At 34.4% G+C, this 16,652-nt stretch overlaps 1 protein-coding gene across 5 annotated transcripts in view; it reads right to left on the bottom strand.

The window, feature by feature from the left end:
* The window catches only part of LOC136043882 (uncharacterized), a 187,375-nt gene that overhangs the window by 108,211 nt on the left and 62,512 nt on the right, over window positions 1-16,652 (bottom strand). The window lies entirely within an intron of this gene.

Genomic DNA, 16,652 nt, shown 5'->3' with positions numbered 1-16,652 from the left:
TATTATGAATGACGCGTCAGCGTCATTCTATCCAGCTATCAAATTCCTTTCGGCAGACATAAGCTCGATTTCTGACACTTGGAAAACTTTTTGTCAATTAGTTGTGGGCTGTGTGAATAACATCAAACTCGTTTGATTTGTACACAATAGAGGGGTCAAAACGCAGAATTTTTAAAGCTTTAACTGGAAAACGCTGTCTAATTCTTTCTGTTCAGCACTCATGAGCATTTCCATACAATTTTCATTAACTGTCTTAAGAAAAAAAAAAGAAAAAAAAACTAAATGGAATATTTTTGATTTTTGTGCTATTACCTTTTCAGGATTCTTCAAAAAAAAACCAAAAATGTTTAGCTCATACAATAGCTGTTTGATGTTACATTATTGACTTTTTATTTAGAATCTTAAGATTTTTAAACATGGAATTTAAAATTTAATCCAAGATCTATGTCAAATTTACTTAGCTAAGCCCTTCAAAATCAAGACATATTACAGTTTTTTTTTTAAACTTTGTGTTAGATGCACTATGTATTCTTTTTTACTCTTTCGTAGGAAACGGTGAGATTGAAAAACTAAAAAAATAGCACACGTACGTTTTGACTATAGCCTATATGAAACAACGGGCAAAAACCAGAAAAAAAGCCAGAGATATTATTGGTTGACATAGTCTAAAAGTAAAAAGGTCATCTCTCCTTGGAGTTTAGCCAAATGACTCCTATATGCTGTTTCTTGGAGAAAGTCAACCCTTTTTTTTTAAATAGGAAAAATGAAAGTTGATAATTTGGTAATCCATCAAAGTTTTCTAGAAAACAAAAGACTTTAAAATCTCCCAGAACAAAGCACCTGGTTTTATTACATAGATAAGCAACATTTTTCCTTTCAGTGGGAATTCCAACCATAGAAGGAATCGATCCTGGTGAAAGTTGTCAACAGAAAACATGCAAATATTTTACCAGTCGTGATTGAATGTAGATCTCAAAATTCAGCATTTAACAAAATTCAAATTAAAAATAAAATATTTTGGAGCTTGTTATTTTTACTATTCCAATTATAGCACAGAAATACTATAATTTTAATAAAAGTTATTAGTATCAAGGAAATAATGGGTTATAAGACGTTTTACAAAAGTTGTATAAATTTTACCAATTGTATGTTATTATAAGTTAAACAAAATTGACGTTAATGGTTGAGACATTAGTAAAACTCAATTGAAACGATTTTTTTTGCAGATGTAAAATTCAAGAGACAACAAGGTCCGCCTCCCTTCCTGAATCAGAAATATAGAAAGAGGTCTATGTATTTATGTCAAAAATTAAAGCTTCAACTGGAAAGTAAAAGAAATATTATGGTTCCCTAAAGAACATTAACAACTACAATCGGTTACTAAATTCAAACCGTTAAGTTACTCAAGAAAAACGTTTTATGCTAAAATAATATCACAAAAAAATATTACAAGATTTTGGATTCTTATCAAGCTCCTACGCACCGGAAGACCAAAATTGAAAAAAAAATGTTAATGGGCATAAAATACGACATTACAAAAAAATTTAATCCACCTTTCTTCTCTTTGAAAATTTCCTGTAGGCTCATCATCTTCTTCCTATGAAAATTATAACATACCCATAAACTATATTCGCACTGTTATTAAACTCATACTGGGGTGGTTTAAGACTAGAGAATATTGGGGCCAAGTAAGAGGAGTTGAAAGGATTTTACTCGACTAATAAATACAGATATATCAGACCCAGTGTTTGCTTTCGAATTCACTGGGTCTTTATTGTCGGTCGAAGGAGATTTAGGGTGAACTTAATTTTTTAAGATGGGCTTGAATAAAAATAAATAAAGTTATTAATTGAAATTAGGGCTAATGGTTTGCCACTGGGCTGAAGAAGAAAGCTTACTAGGATGGAAAGGTCAAAGGCAGGTCCTTGTTTCTGTCCTATTTGTGGAGGTTTAGATGAGAGCGTATATCACTTGATGTGTGAATGTGAGGAGCTGAGTGATTGAAGATTTGAAGTGTTTGGTTGGGAGGGGGGATTATGAGTTTTGAGTGGCTGCTGAGAGTGTGTGTCGATCAGTATTTTATGGGTATCAGAAATTTGGCGCAATTCCTTCGACTCGCGATGAATCATAGAAGCAGATTTCTGTAGGATTATGCTAGGATTTGTGGTAATTTCTTTGTAGTTATTCTTTGTTTATATTTTTGCCACGACCTGTGGGCTTTTAGCGCAAATAAATTCTATTTTATTCTATCCTACCCATAAATTATACGTTTTCACCAACCCATATATTTTCACCTATCCATAAACTATATGTTAAACGCTGCTCTGGGCATTTTTGATGTAACAATATAGGGAAGTGGAAGGAAGTGTAACAAGTTGGGTTCTGAAAAATGAATTGAAAGAGCAAAGAGTGAACATGAACCAAGCAAAAGACTTGCCATCCGAACTGAGAATACAATTAAATTAAGCTCATTTTCAAATCCGTGGTATATATGGCTTATCAGCGATACAATCAGTACATCCAAATGATAGGAGAGGTGAGGCTAAATCCACAGCTTGGGCCCCCTCCCACGTTCATAGGAAGGACCTTCCAAGAAAAATTAGAGATTATGTATTAAAAATCCCTTCTTTTTTTCTCAAAATCGTCCGATCAAAACTATGAGGAAGCCATTTAGCCATAAAAATAAATCAATATGCAAATTTCGTTTTAATTATTCATGGGTGGAGAGCCAAAATCAAAACATGCATTAATTCAAAAACGTTCCAAAATTAAATTAAAAAAAGAAGTTTTTTTTAACTGAAAGTAAGGAGCGATATTAAAATTTAAAACGAACAGAAATTACTCCGTATATGAAAGGGATTGTCCCCTCCTCAACGCCCCGCTCTTTACGCTAAAGTTTTTTACTGTTTTAGAAAGTAGAGGTGAGAGAAAGAGTAAAACTTTAACATAAAGAGCGGAGTGTTGAGGATGGAACAATCATATACAGAGTAATTTTTGTTCATTTTAAGTTCTAATATCGCTCCTTACTTTCAGTTAAAAAAACTTTTTATTTTATTTTATTCACCAGGAAGCATTGAAATCATTGGTAGCAAAATGTAGCGTTGAAATACATACTGCAATTGCTACGTTTTTTTTAAACGTTTTTTTTTTAAGTTAGCGTTTTTTTATGATAGTTATTGAATATTTTTTTTTCAAGGGGGTAGTAGATTTAGTTGGGCACTATTTCGCCTTAGAAAATAGATGGTTTTAGATGAAAGACAAGAAAACGAGAAAATCCGTAGAATTTGGACATCTGTTTCTTAAAACTACCTTTGGCCACTCACCCCCAATTTCTAGGAGCTGTTGACTTAGAAAGATCTCACGGGGAGAGGTCTTTGGTCTAATACCCTCCAGTAAGTATTTATTTTTACCTTATTTGACTTCAATTTTATTAAAATTTTTCCGCTTTGGTGGTTTTGGCGAACTTAAACTACCCCCCTGAGGGAAGATCCTGCAACTGTGCCTGCTTGGGGAGATTTTCCAGCCAGTGGAAGGAATTTTTAATCCATTACCTTGATCTAAGTATCAATAAGCACATCACCATGGAACTCGTAGTTAATTATAAAGAAACACCTTATAAACTCCTTATATGGATAATTATCAATGTCATTTATCAATTTTGAGTCTTAAGCATTTACTGTTCTTTCAGGCAAAAATTGAGCGACAACACAGTTCAAAATAAAAAGCTTGTGGCGTAAATACTATATTTCTTGGTTTGTCCAAGAGAATGTGGAGAACGCACTAAGTTTTGGCATAAATTGGAGAATTTGGATCAAGTCCCATCATTTACGAAACAAGTAGCAGAACGCATGTCCTATTAGTAAAATTGAATATCACCACTTCTTCTTCTGTTTGGTCGTTATTTAAATGGATGAGACAGAATGATGGGCAAGTAAATTTAGCATTTCGGTTAACCAAAAGGAAAATAAATCGCTCTAAAAAATTTGCATTGTGGATGTACGTTGAAGGCTTGATGTGATTGTCGAAAATTCAAAAATCGTTCATGATAACGAATGGTGATTAAAGAAAGACACTTGTCGATAAAAATACAAAATTGGTGATATTGGGTTTTTCAACAGAATCTGTCTTTTGTGATTCAATATATGTATTAAAAATATTTCTAACGTGTTTTTAAATTTTGTGTTATTATGGTTATTATGAGTTATTTTGGTTATATTATAGATGCTAATCAATAATAATGACTTGAACTTTTGCTTGTAATATAGTTGGAAATAAACATAAATTATATAAACATAACAAACACATTTACCTGCAAACACACATATGCATATACGCACAGATACATATAAAAAACACATCATTTGTCTCGACTTATTTTCCTAGAACTCTTATTAAATTCATAGTTTCTGAAAACCTAAAGCAGAGCAACAATACCCAATTGGCCCAACAATACCCAATTGACAACAATATCCAATACCCAACAATACCCAATTGGCAAAAAATGGAATTTATTAGTTTTTCACAGAAAGATGGACACATGTGAAAGTTGCATGTTTTTTATAGCTTTATTTTTTGTTGTCAGGGAAAATCAATATTTCGTCAAATTATTGGTTTTTAAATCTAGGGTTTCTAAAAAATGTAAAGCATAATTCTAGCACATAATATCCACAAATGTGAAATACCTCATTTTTACAGAGAAGGGTAGTCACAGATAAGTACTACGTTTTTTTTTCTAATAACTTTATGTTCATTGTGAAAAATTAAGACTCCATTGAATAAGTGGTCATTGGAAAAACTCTTGTTTCAAGGAAGATTTTCTTTTATTTGAAGATTTTCTTTTAATTTAGGAAGGGGGCACACCTATCAATGAAAAACCCTTCAGCAAATTAGAACCATAACATTAAAAGAAATCCCCCTCTCTCATAGAATCTTTGAAGGTTCGGGTTTAAGAGCAGTAGCCCCCCCCCTAGATTTAGGGTAATTGCGTTAATTGAATTAAAACATTTTTTACAGGCATTCTGGTAAATCCTCCCGTGTACGATTTCCCCTGGAAATTTGAAGCCCAGAAACTTTCATTCCCATGAAAAATTCTACCCGTGGAATCTCTGCTCCGTAGAAAATTCCCCTTCCCGAAAAAATGTCTTTATACTTCCCAGTAATAAATGCTATATGCAAAAAATGGGCAAATTTCATAGCTTGCAGCCCTTTTCTCGGGGGCTGTGTGTGGTCACTTCATCTCCAAAGATACTGGACTCTCAATCAGATATTGATCAAGGCAACTTTTGGAGGAAAATGGGTGTGGGAGGGGGACTAGCTGCCCTCCAATTTTGATCACTTGGAAAGGGTACTAAAATTTTCAATTTGAGTTCGAATGAGCTATCTCCCGATCTTCTAGGACCATAAGCTTTATGCCATCACCCCTGGGAAAACAAGAAAACATACAAAAGAGCACACATCCGTGAAGTTTCTTCAAGCAAAAATTCGAAATTCCACATTTTTGCAGATTGAAATCTCCAAATTAAGGCTCTTTGATAGGCTAAATCGGGCGGTGGATCTTTCATTCAGATTTCTTCCTTTTTTGAAGTTGTTTCTTCCTTTTTAAAATCACAGAAATTTTCACAGTCGTAGCTTTTAATAATTTTTATTAAACTTAATAAATGTTATATTTTCTACCACAGAAAAATCCAATTCATTCGATATATTAATTGCTATCACTGTTCCCTTTTTAAGAGTTTCGGTTACTTTTTGGCCGAGTCATTCCTTGCTTACAATTATTTTTCACCAACTGTTCGATATTATATTCCAAAAACTGTATTTTTCTACCAGATTTTTTCCTCTCAAGTCAAACTTCATATAGGAATGACTGTTTACGGCCTTTGGCAGTAGTTCGCCTTTATAAAACACTTCTTTTCGATTCCTTTGTATTTTGGCACTGAACTCAATTAGTGGAATAGATTAAAAAATGTAAATCTCATTTAACTGCATTACAAAGTATTCTCGAACCTTTTGTAGTGATTCCTCGGTTCCAACATCTTTCATTGAATCGAACAAACTATTTTTGGTACTTATCGGTTATATAATAGACAGTAGGGAAATGAAGTCCGATTAATGCTAATGAAATGAAACAAAATATGATGAACATATGATAGTTTAGAAACAATTTTGGGCTATATATTTTCACACTAGGGGGTGGGGTGGGGGTAAAGCATAGTATATGTAAAATATGTATACTAACCATTGGTGTATTTAATATATGCTATGCTTTACCTCCCCCCCCCCTAATGTGCAAATATATAGCCCAAATTTGTTTGCATAAACCAAACCAAAATAAAAACTAAATATTTAAATAAAGTATAGCTACAATTCATTTTGCAACCAAAGCTAATTGTGTAGTATAAAGAAATTGCTTGACCAGTTTCTTGTGTCATGGTCGCATCATTCGCAATCAAAATTGTAAACTGATAAGTAGACTACTTTTTTTATGATTGTCCAAAACGATTATGAAGCATTCATTAGTAAAGATAAAATGATTAGCCTGTATATCATAAATCTAATTTTAGCTGCTGAAATTTCAAGGACTTAAACAGTGGCGTCAATTCACGTAAATTAGGGGTTAAATAATGACGAAGACCAAACTGCCTTTCCATAATACAACTACAGAAGAGAGAATAATGAGGACTTTTTTCCCAAGACAGTGAACCAACAAAACCTATTCAAATATTGCGGTCTTATATGTAAGGGTCGTCTTCAGCAAAAAAAAATGGATAAACAATAACACACCCGCAATAAAAGTTCTCGGTTAAAAATCCATTTTTCAAACAGTTCGTGGTAACGAACTGTAGTAAGGAGCGACCCGGCTCAATAGTAAACGAAACTCTAAAAAACGAAATTTTGATGCTAAAATATACATCAAAAGAATCAGATTTTCATGCTGATTTTAAATATATAAGTTTCATCAAATTTAGTCTTTGTCATTAACAAGTTAAGAGCCTGAAAAAATTTGCCTTATTTTAGAAAATAGGGGGAAACACCCCCTAAAGATCACATAATCTTAACAAAAATCACACCATCGCATTCGGCGTATCAGAGAACCCTATAGAAAAATTTTCAAGCTCCTATCTACAAAATGTGGATTTTCGTATTTTTTTTGCCAGAAGACAAATCACGGGTGTGTGTTTATTTATTTGTTTGTTTTTTTTCCCAGGGGTCATCGTATCGACCAAGTGGTCCTAGAATGTCGCAAGAGGGCTCATTCTAACGAAAATGAAAAGTTCTAGTCCCCTTTTTAAGTGACCAAAAAAATTGGAGGGCACCTAGGCCCCCTACCGTGCTCATTTTTTCTCCAAAGTCAACAGATCAAAAATTTTGAGATAGCCATTTTGTTCCGCATAGTCAAAAACCATAATAACTATGTCTTTGGGAATGACTTACTCCCCAACAGTCCCTGGGGGAGGGGCTAAAAATTACAAACTTCGACCAGTGTTTACATATAATAATGGTTATTGAGAAGTGTACAGTCGTTTTCAGGGGATTTTTTTGGGGGTTTTGGGGGTGGGGTTGAGGAGAGGGGGCTATGTGGGAGGATCTTTCCTTGGAGAAATATGTCATGGGGAAACAAAAATTCAATGAAAAGGGCGCAGGATTTTCTAAAATTACTATAAAAAAAACAATGAAAAAATAAACATGGAAAAGTTTTTTCAATTGAAAGTAAAGAGTAGCTTTGAAACTTAAAACGAACAGAGATTATTACGCATATGAGGGGTTCTAAAATACTTTAGCATAAAGAGCGAGGTATTTAGGAGGAGATAAATACCTCGCTCTTTAAGCTATAGTATTTTTAGTAATTTCAGCTATTTATTCTACGGCCTTTCTGATTCAGGGGTCATTCTTAAAGAATTGGGAAAAAACTTACGATTTGGTGTAAATAACGGGGTATTAACGAGGGTACAAACCTCCTCATATACATAATAAAAATTAAAGAATAAAAAAGTTTGTTACGTAAGTTAATTCTTAAGTTACGTATATTTTTTACTAATAAAAAAATTCGTTAAAAATTAAAATTTATAGTTACCTTTTTATGTAACCGAAAAATTGCATGGCAACTAGGCCTCCTTCCCCATCCCTTATTTCTCAAAATCGTCTGATTAAAACTAAGGGAAAGCCATTTAACCAAAAAAGGAATTAATATGCAAATTTCATTTCAATAATTTATGTGTGGAGAGCCAAAATCAAACATACATTAATTCAAAAACGTTCATAAATTACATAAAAAAAACTAGTTTTTTTAACTGAAAGTAAGGAGCGACATTAAAACTTAAAACGAACAGAAATTACTCCGTATATGAAATGGGTTGTCCCCTCCGCAATCCCTCGCTCTTTACGCTAAAGTTTGACTCTTTGCCACAATTCTGCTTTTTGAAACAATTAAAAGCTTTAGCGTTAAGAGTGAGGAATTGCGGAGGGGGACAACCCATTTCATATACGGAGTAATTTCTGTTCGTTTTAAGTTTTAATGTCTTTCCTTACTTTCAGTTAAAAAAAACTAGTTTTTTTTATGTAATTTTAAATAGGCTTGGCATCATTACTTCTTAGCGAAAAGTTCAGCCAAGACTGTGTGATAAAAGCTAACATTTTACAAGCTAAAAAGGTTCATTCATTTCACTAGCTGTATCAAACAGTTCGTGGTAACGAACTATAGCAAGGAGCGACCCGGCTCAATAGTAACCAAAACTCTAAAAAATGGAATTTTGATACCAATAGCTATATCAAAAGAATTGCATTTTAATGCTGGTTTTAAATACATAAGTTTCATCAAGTTTAGTCTTACCCAACAAAAGTTACGAGCCTTAAAATATTTGCATTATTTTAGAAAATAGGGGGAAACACCCCCTAAAAGTCATAGAATCTTAACGAAAATCACACCATCAGATTCAGCGTATCAGAGAACCCTATTGTAGAAGTTTCGAGCTCCTATCTACAAAAATGTTGAATTTTGCATTTTTTGCCAGAAGGCAGATCACGGATGCGTGTTTATTTTTTTTTTTTTTTTTTTTTTTTTTTTTCCCAGGGGTGATCGTATCGACCCAGTTGTCCTAGAATGTTGCAAGAGGGCTCATTCTAACGGAAATGAAAAGTTCTAGTGCCCTTTTTAAGTGACCAAAAAAATTGGAGGGCACCTAGGCCCCCTCCCACGCTAATTATTTTCCCAAAGTCAACGGATCAAAATTCTGAGATAGCCATTTTATTCAGCGTAGTCGAAAAACCTTATAACTATGTCTTTGGGGACGACTTACTCCCCCACAGTCCCCGTGGGAGGGGCAACAAGTTACAAACTTTGACCTGTGCTTACATATAGTAATGGTTATTGGGAAGTATACAGGCGTTTTCAGGAGGATTTTTTTGGTTGGGGGAGGGGTTGAGAAGAGGGGGATATGCTGGGGGAACTTTCCATCGAGAATTTGTCATGGGGAAAGAAAACTTCCATGAAGGGAGAGCAGGATTTACTAGCATTATTTAAAAAAAAAATTAAAAAATAAATGTGAAAAAGCTTTTTCAGCTGGAAGTAAGGAACAGCAATAAAACTTAAAACAAACAGAAATTATTACCCATATAAGGGGCTCACCTCCTTATGATACCTAGCTCTTTACGCTAAAGTATTTTTAGTAATTTCAACTATTTATTCTACGGCTCTTGTGATTCAGGGGTCATTCTTAATGAATTGGGATAAAATTTAAGCTTTAGTGTAAAGAGCAAGGTACTGACGATGGGGCAAATCCCCTCATATATGTAATAAAAACATGAGAATACAAAAGTTCTTTACGTAAGCTAATTTATAAGTTACGTAAATCTTTTACCAATAAAAAGATTCGTAAAAAATTAAAAGTTCTAGTTGCCTTTTTAATTAACCAAAAAATTGGAGGGCAACTAGGCTTCGCCCCCGCTCTTTTTTTCTCAAAATCATTCGATCAAAATTATGAGAAAGCCATTTAGCCCCCCCCCCCCCAAAAAAAATATGCAAATTTCGTTTTGATTATTCCTCTGCGGAGAGCCAAAATCAAAACATGCATTGATTCAAAAACGTTCAGAAATTAAATAAAAAAAACAAGTTTTTTTAACTGAAAGTAAGGAGCGACATTAAAACTTAAAACGCACAGAAATTACTTCGTATATGAAAGAGGCTGCTTCCTCATCAACGCCCCGCTCTTTACGCTAAAGTTTTTTACTGTTTTAAAAAGAAGAATTGAGAGAAAGAGTCAAACTTTAGCGTAAAGAGCGGGGCGTTGATGAGGAAGCAGCCTCTTTCATATACGAAGTAATTTCTGTGCGTTTTAAGTTTTAATGTCGCTCCTTACTTTCAGTTAAAAAAACTTGTTTTTTTTTATTTAATTTATTAAAAATTGGAATAACTTCTGATTGCGAGTAAATAAAAAAACAAGTTTTTTTATAACTGAAAGTAAGGAGCGACATTAAAACTTAAAACGAACAGAAATTACTTCGTACATGAAAGAGGCTGCTTCCTCATCAACGCCACACTCTTTACGCTAAAGTTTGACTCTTTCTCTCAATTTTTGTTTTTAAAACAGTAAAAAACTTTACCGTAAAGAGCGGGGCGTTGATGAGGAAGCAGCCTCTTTCATATACAAAGTAATTTGTGTTCGTTTTAAGTTTTAATGTCGCTCCTTACTTTCAGTTAAAAAACTTGTTTTTTTATTTAATTTCTGAACGTTTTTGAATCAATGCATGTTTTGATTTTAGCTCTCCGCAGAGGAATAATTAAAACAAAATTTGCATATTTTTTTTTTTTTGGCTAAATGGCTTTCTCATAATTTGATCGAATTATTTTGAGAAAGAAAGAGCGGGGAGGACGCCTAGCTGCCCTCCGATTTTTTGGTCAAACAGCTCGTGGTAACGAACTGTAGTAAGGAGCGACCCGGCTCAATAGTAAACGAAACTCTAAAAAACGGAATTTCGATGCTAAGAGATATATCAAAAGAATCGGATTTTTATGCTGATTTTAAATATATAAGTTTCACCAAATTTAGTCTTTGTCATCAAAAGTTACGAGCCTGAGAAAATTTGCGTATCAGCGTATCAGAGAACCCTATTGTAGAGGTTTCGAGCTCCTATCTACAAAAATGTGGAATTTCGTATTTTTTGCCAGAAGAAAAATCACGGGTGCGTGTTTATTTGTTTTTTTGTTTGTTAGTTTTTTTCCCCAGGGGTCATCGTATCGACCAAGTGGTCCTAGAGTGTTGCAAGAGGGCTCATTCTAACGGAAATGAAAAGTTCTTATAGCCATTTTTAAGTGACCAAAAAAATTGGAGGGCACCTAGGCCCCCTCCCACGCTCATTTTTTTCCCAAATTCAACGGATCAAAATTTTGAGATAGTCATTTTGTTCTGCATAGTCGAAAACCATAATAACTATGTTTTTGAGGATGACTTACCCCCCACAGTCCCTGGGGGAGGGGCTACAAGTTACAAACTTTGACCAATGTTTACATATAGTAATGGTTACTGGGAAGTGTACCGACGTTATCAGGGGGATTTTTTTGGTTTGGGTGTGGGGTTCAGAGGAGGGGGCTATATGGGAGGATCTTTCCTTGGAGGAATATTTCATGGGGGAAGAGAATATCAATGAAAAGGGCGCAGGAATTTCTAGCATTACTATAAAAAAAAAAAAAATGAAAATATAAATATGAAAAAGTTTTTTCATTGAAAGTAAGGAGAAGCATTAAAACTAAAAACGAACAGACATTATTACGCATATGAGGGGTTCTAAAAATATTTTAGCATAAAGAGCGAGGTATTTAGGAGGAGATAAATACTTCGCTCTTTATGCTAAAATTTTTTTAAATAATTTCAACTATTTATTCTACGGCCTTTCTGATTCAGGGGTCATTCTTAAAGAATTGGGATAAAACAAAATTTAGTGTGAAGAGCGAGGTATTAACGAGGGGACCAACCCCCTCATATATATAATCAAAAATATAAGAATATAAAAGTTTGTTACGTAAGTTAATTCTTAAGTTACGTATTTTTTTTTACTAATAAAAACGTTCGTTAAAAATTAAAAGATCTAGTTGCCTTTTTAAGTAACCGAAAAATTGGAGGGCAACTAGACCTCCTTCCCCACCCCTTATTTCTCAAAATCGTCGGATCAAAACTAAGAGAAAGCCATTTAGCCAAAAAAAGAATTAATATGCAAATTTCATTTTAATAATTTATGTACGGACAGCCAAAATCAGACATGCATTAATTCAAAAACTTTCAGAAATAAAATAAAAAAAACAAGTTTTTTTAAAGCCCCTTTCATATACGGAGTAATCTCTGTTCGTTTTAAGTTTTAATGTCGCTCCTTACTTTCATTTAAAAAAACTCGCTTTTTTCATTTAATTTCCGTTAAGTTGACCCCTGAATCACAAAAGCCGTAGAATAAATAGTTGAAATTACTAAAAATACTTTAACGTAAAGAGCGAGGTATTACGAGGAGTTGAGCCCCTCATATGGGTAATAATTTCTGTTTATTTTAAGTTTTAATGCTGTTCCTTACTTCAAGCTGAAAAAACTTTTTCATATTTATTTTTTCATTGTTTTTTTTTTTAATAATGCTAGTGAATCCTGCGCTCCCTTTACGGAAATTTACTTCTCTCATGACAAATTCTCGATGGAAAGTTCCCCCAGCATATCTCCCTCTTCTCAACCCCTCCTCCAACCAAGAAAATCCTCCTGAAAACACCTGTACACTTCCCAATAACCATTACTATATGTAAGGACTGGTCAAAGTTTGTAACTTGTTGCCCCTCCCACGGGGACTGTGGGGGAGTAAGTCGTCCCCAAAGACATAGTTATAAGGTTTTTGATTACGCTGAATAAAATGGCTCTCTCAGAATTTTGATCCGTTGACTTTGGGAAAATAAATAGCACGGGAGGGAGCCTAGGTACCCTCCAATTTTTTTGGTCACTTAAATTGCTTTCTCATCGTTGTGATCGAATGATTTTGAGAACAAAGGAGCGGGGAGGAGGCCCTCCGATTTTTTGGTTACTTAAAAAGGCAACTAGAACTTTTAATTTTTTACGAATTTTTGTATTAGTAAAAGATATACGTAACTTACAAATTAGCTTACGTAACTAACTTCTGCATTCTCATGTTTTATTACGTGTATGAGGGGGTTCACCCCCTCTTCAGTCCCTCACTCTTTACACTAAAGCTTAAATTTAGGCCCAATTTCTTAAGAATGACCCTGAATCACAAAAGCCGTAGAATAAATAGTTGAAATTATTAAAAACACTTTAGCTTAAAGAGATAGGTATCAGGAGGAGGTGAGCCCATCATATGCGTAATAATTTCTTTTCGTTTTAAGTTTTAATTCTGCCCCTTACTTTCAGTTGAAAAACTTTTTCATATTTATTTTTTCATTGTTTTCTTATTAAAAAATACTAGAAAATCCTGCGCTCCTTTTACGGAAATTCTCTTCCCCCATGACAAATTCCTCCAAGGAAAGTTCCCCCGATATATACCCCTCTTCTCAACCCTCCCAAACCAAAAACTTCCCCTGAAAACGTCAGTACACTTCTAAATAACCAATAACCCCCCCCCCCCCCGACGGGGGCTGTGGGGGAGTAAGTCGTCCCCAAAGACATAGTTATAAGGTTTTTTGACTACGCTGAATAAAATGGCTATCTCAGAATTTTGATCCGTTGACTTTGGGAAAATAATTAGCGTGGGAGGGGGCCTAGGTACCCTCCAATTTTTTTTGGTCACTTAAAAAGGGCACTAGAACTTTTCATTTCCGTTAGAATGAGCCCTCTTGCAACATTCTAGGACAACTGGGTCGATATGATCACCCCTGTAAAAAAAAAAACAAAAAAAAAACAAAAAACAAACAAATAAATAAACACGCATCCGTGATCAGCCTTTTGGCAAAAAATACAAAATTCCACAATTTTGTAGATAGGAGCTTGAAACTTCTACAGTAGGGTTCTCTGATACACTGAATCTGATGGTGTGATTTTTGTTAAGATTCTATGACATCTAGGGGGTGTTTCCCCAGAGGCGCCATTTCGGGGGTCAGAGGTGAGCAAATGCCCACCCCAAATTTTTCAGGGGAGCCCAAGCTTTCACCACAAAGGGCCCTTTGCCGGCCATAATAATCCGTTATGTCCAACAGAATCCATTCTACCCAATTGATTTGAAATTACTGCACGCCTATTAACCGAAGAGACGACCCTTGGGGTAATTACGCTATATGCTATTAATCATCGTAAACTTTGAAAGTAGGTTAGATACATAATAAAATTATCGAGTTCTGTCAAATGCCCATTTCCTAGATGATTACGCGACACGAAGTTATTCGGGGGTCCAAGATGGAGTTCATGCCCACCCCAAGATCTGGTCCAAATGGCGCCTCTGTGTCTCCCCCTATTTTCTACAAAGACGCAAATTTTCTCAGGTTCGTAACTTTTGATTGGTAAGACTAAACTTGATGAAACTTATATATTTAAAATCAGCATTAAAATGCGATTCTTTTGATGTAGAGCTATTGGTATCAAAATTCTATTTTTTAGAGTTTTGGTTACTATTGAGCCGGGTCGCTCCTTACTACAGTTCGTTACCACGAACTGTTTGATATTTGCCTTCTCTGCAGCTAATCTTGTAGTTTTTTTGGGATTGGGCTTGTTTTTATTCGTTCCTATTTTTGTTTTATTTTGAATTAGATTATTTTGTATAATTAATTTTGTGTACATAGGGTTGAGCGTGTATCCATCGAAGTCTCTATTTAAGAATGTATTATTATTTAAGTTTCGTTTGATTTCGATTGCCTCGCGGACACTTTGTTTGATTCCTAGGTCATTGCTAATTAGAATTGTTTCGTCAAATAAAACATAATGGTTTTGATTTTCAAAAATATGATTGCTTAAAGTTGAATCGAAAGATATGGAGTTATTTTTAGATTTTAATGTTTTTTCAATACTTTCTTTGTGTTGCTGTAATCTTGTTCCTAAATTTTGGTGGGTTCGACCAATGTAATAATTTCCACAACTACATGGTATTTGATACACCCCTCTTAGACGAGTAACTGGGGTTTTATCCTCACCAGAATTGAGAATATTCATTATACTTAAATTACTCGTGAATGCAACACGTAAATTGTTTTTTTTAACAAACTTTTTTCAGTTTAGAAGTACATCAACGCCCCGCTCTTTACGCTAAAGTTTGACTCTAAATTCTTCTTTTTAAAACAGTAAAAAACTTTAGCGTAAAGAGCGGGGCGTTGATGAGGAAGCAGCCTCTTTCATATACGAAGTAATTTCTGTTCGTTTTAAGTTTTAATGTCGCTCCTTACTTTCAGTTAAAAAAACTTGTTTTTTTTATTTAATTTGTGAACGTTTTTGAATCAATGCATGTTTTGAATTTGGCTCTCCGAAGAGGAATAATTAAAACGAAATTTGCATTTTATTTTGGCTAAATGGCTTTCTAATAATTTTGATCGAATGATTTTGAGAAAAAAGAGCGGGGGAGGAAGCCTAGTTGCCCTCTGATTTTTTTATTAATTAAAAAGGCAACTAGAACTTTTAATTTTTTACGAATATTTTTATTAGTAAAAGATTTACGTAACTTATAAATTAGCTTACGTAAAGAATTTTTGTATTCTCATATTTTTATTACATATATGAAGGGGTTCGCCCCCTTGTCAGATCCTCGCTCTTTACACTAAAGCTTAAATATTGTCCCAATTCATTAAGAATGACCCCAGAATCACAAAAGCCGTAGAATAAATAGTTGAAATTACTAAAAATACTTTAGCGTAAAGAGCGAGGTATTAGGAGGAGGTGAGCCCCTCAAATGGGTAATAATTTCTGTTTGTTTTAAGTTTTAATGCTGTTCCTTACTTCCAGCTGAAAGAACTTTTTCATATTTATTTTTTCATTGTTTTTTTAAATAATTCTAGTAAATCCTGCGCTCCCTTCATGGAGATTTTCTTTCCCCATGACAAATTATCGATGGAAAGTTCCCCCAGCATATCCCCCTCTTCTCAACCCCTCCCCCAACCAAAAAAATCCTCCTGAAAACGCCTGTACACTTCCCAATAACCATTACTATATGTAAGCATTGGTCAAAGTTTGTAACTTGTTGCCCCTCCCATGGGGACTGTGGGGGGGTAAGTCTTCCCCAAAGACATAGTTATAAGGTTTTTCAACTACGCTGAATAAAATAGCCATCTCAGAATTCTGATCCGTTGACTTTGGTAAAATAATTAGCGTGGGAGGGGGCCTAGGTGCCCTCCAATTTTTGGTCACTTAAAAAGTGCACTAGAACTTTTCATTTCCGTTAGAATGAGCCCTCTTGCAACATTCTAGGACAACTGGGTCGATATGATCATCCCTGGGGAAAAAAAACAAAAAAAAAACAAAAAAAACAAATAAACACGCATCCGTGATCTGCCTTCTGGCAAAAAATACAAAATTCCACATTTTTGTAGATAGGAGCTTGAAACTAGATAGGAGCTTCTACAGTAGATAGTGAAAGTAGATAGGAGCTTCTACAGTAGGCTTCTCTGATACGCTGATTCTGATGGTGTGATTTTCGTTAAAATTATATGACTTCTAGGGGGCGTTTCCCCCTATTTTCTAAAATAACGCAAATTTTCT

The sequence above is a fragment of the Artemia franciscana genome, chromosome 1 (genome assembly GCF_032884065.1).
Source record: "Artemia franciscana chromosome 1, ASM3288406v1, whole genome shotgun sequence".
NCBI classification, from domain to species: domain Eukaryota; kingdom Metazoa; phylum Arthropoda; class Branchiopoda; order Anostraca; family Artemiidae; genus Artemia; species Artemia franciscana.
Note: the sequence above shows the minus strand (reverse complement) of the source record. Positions and strands in the feature narration are given on the sequence as shown.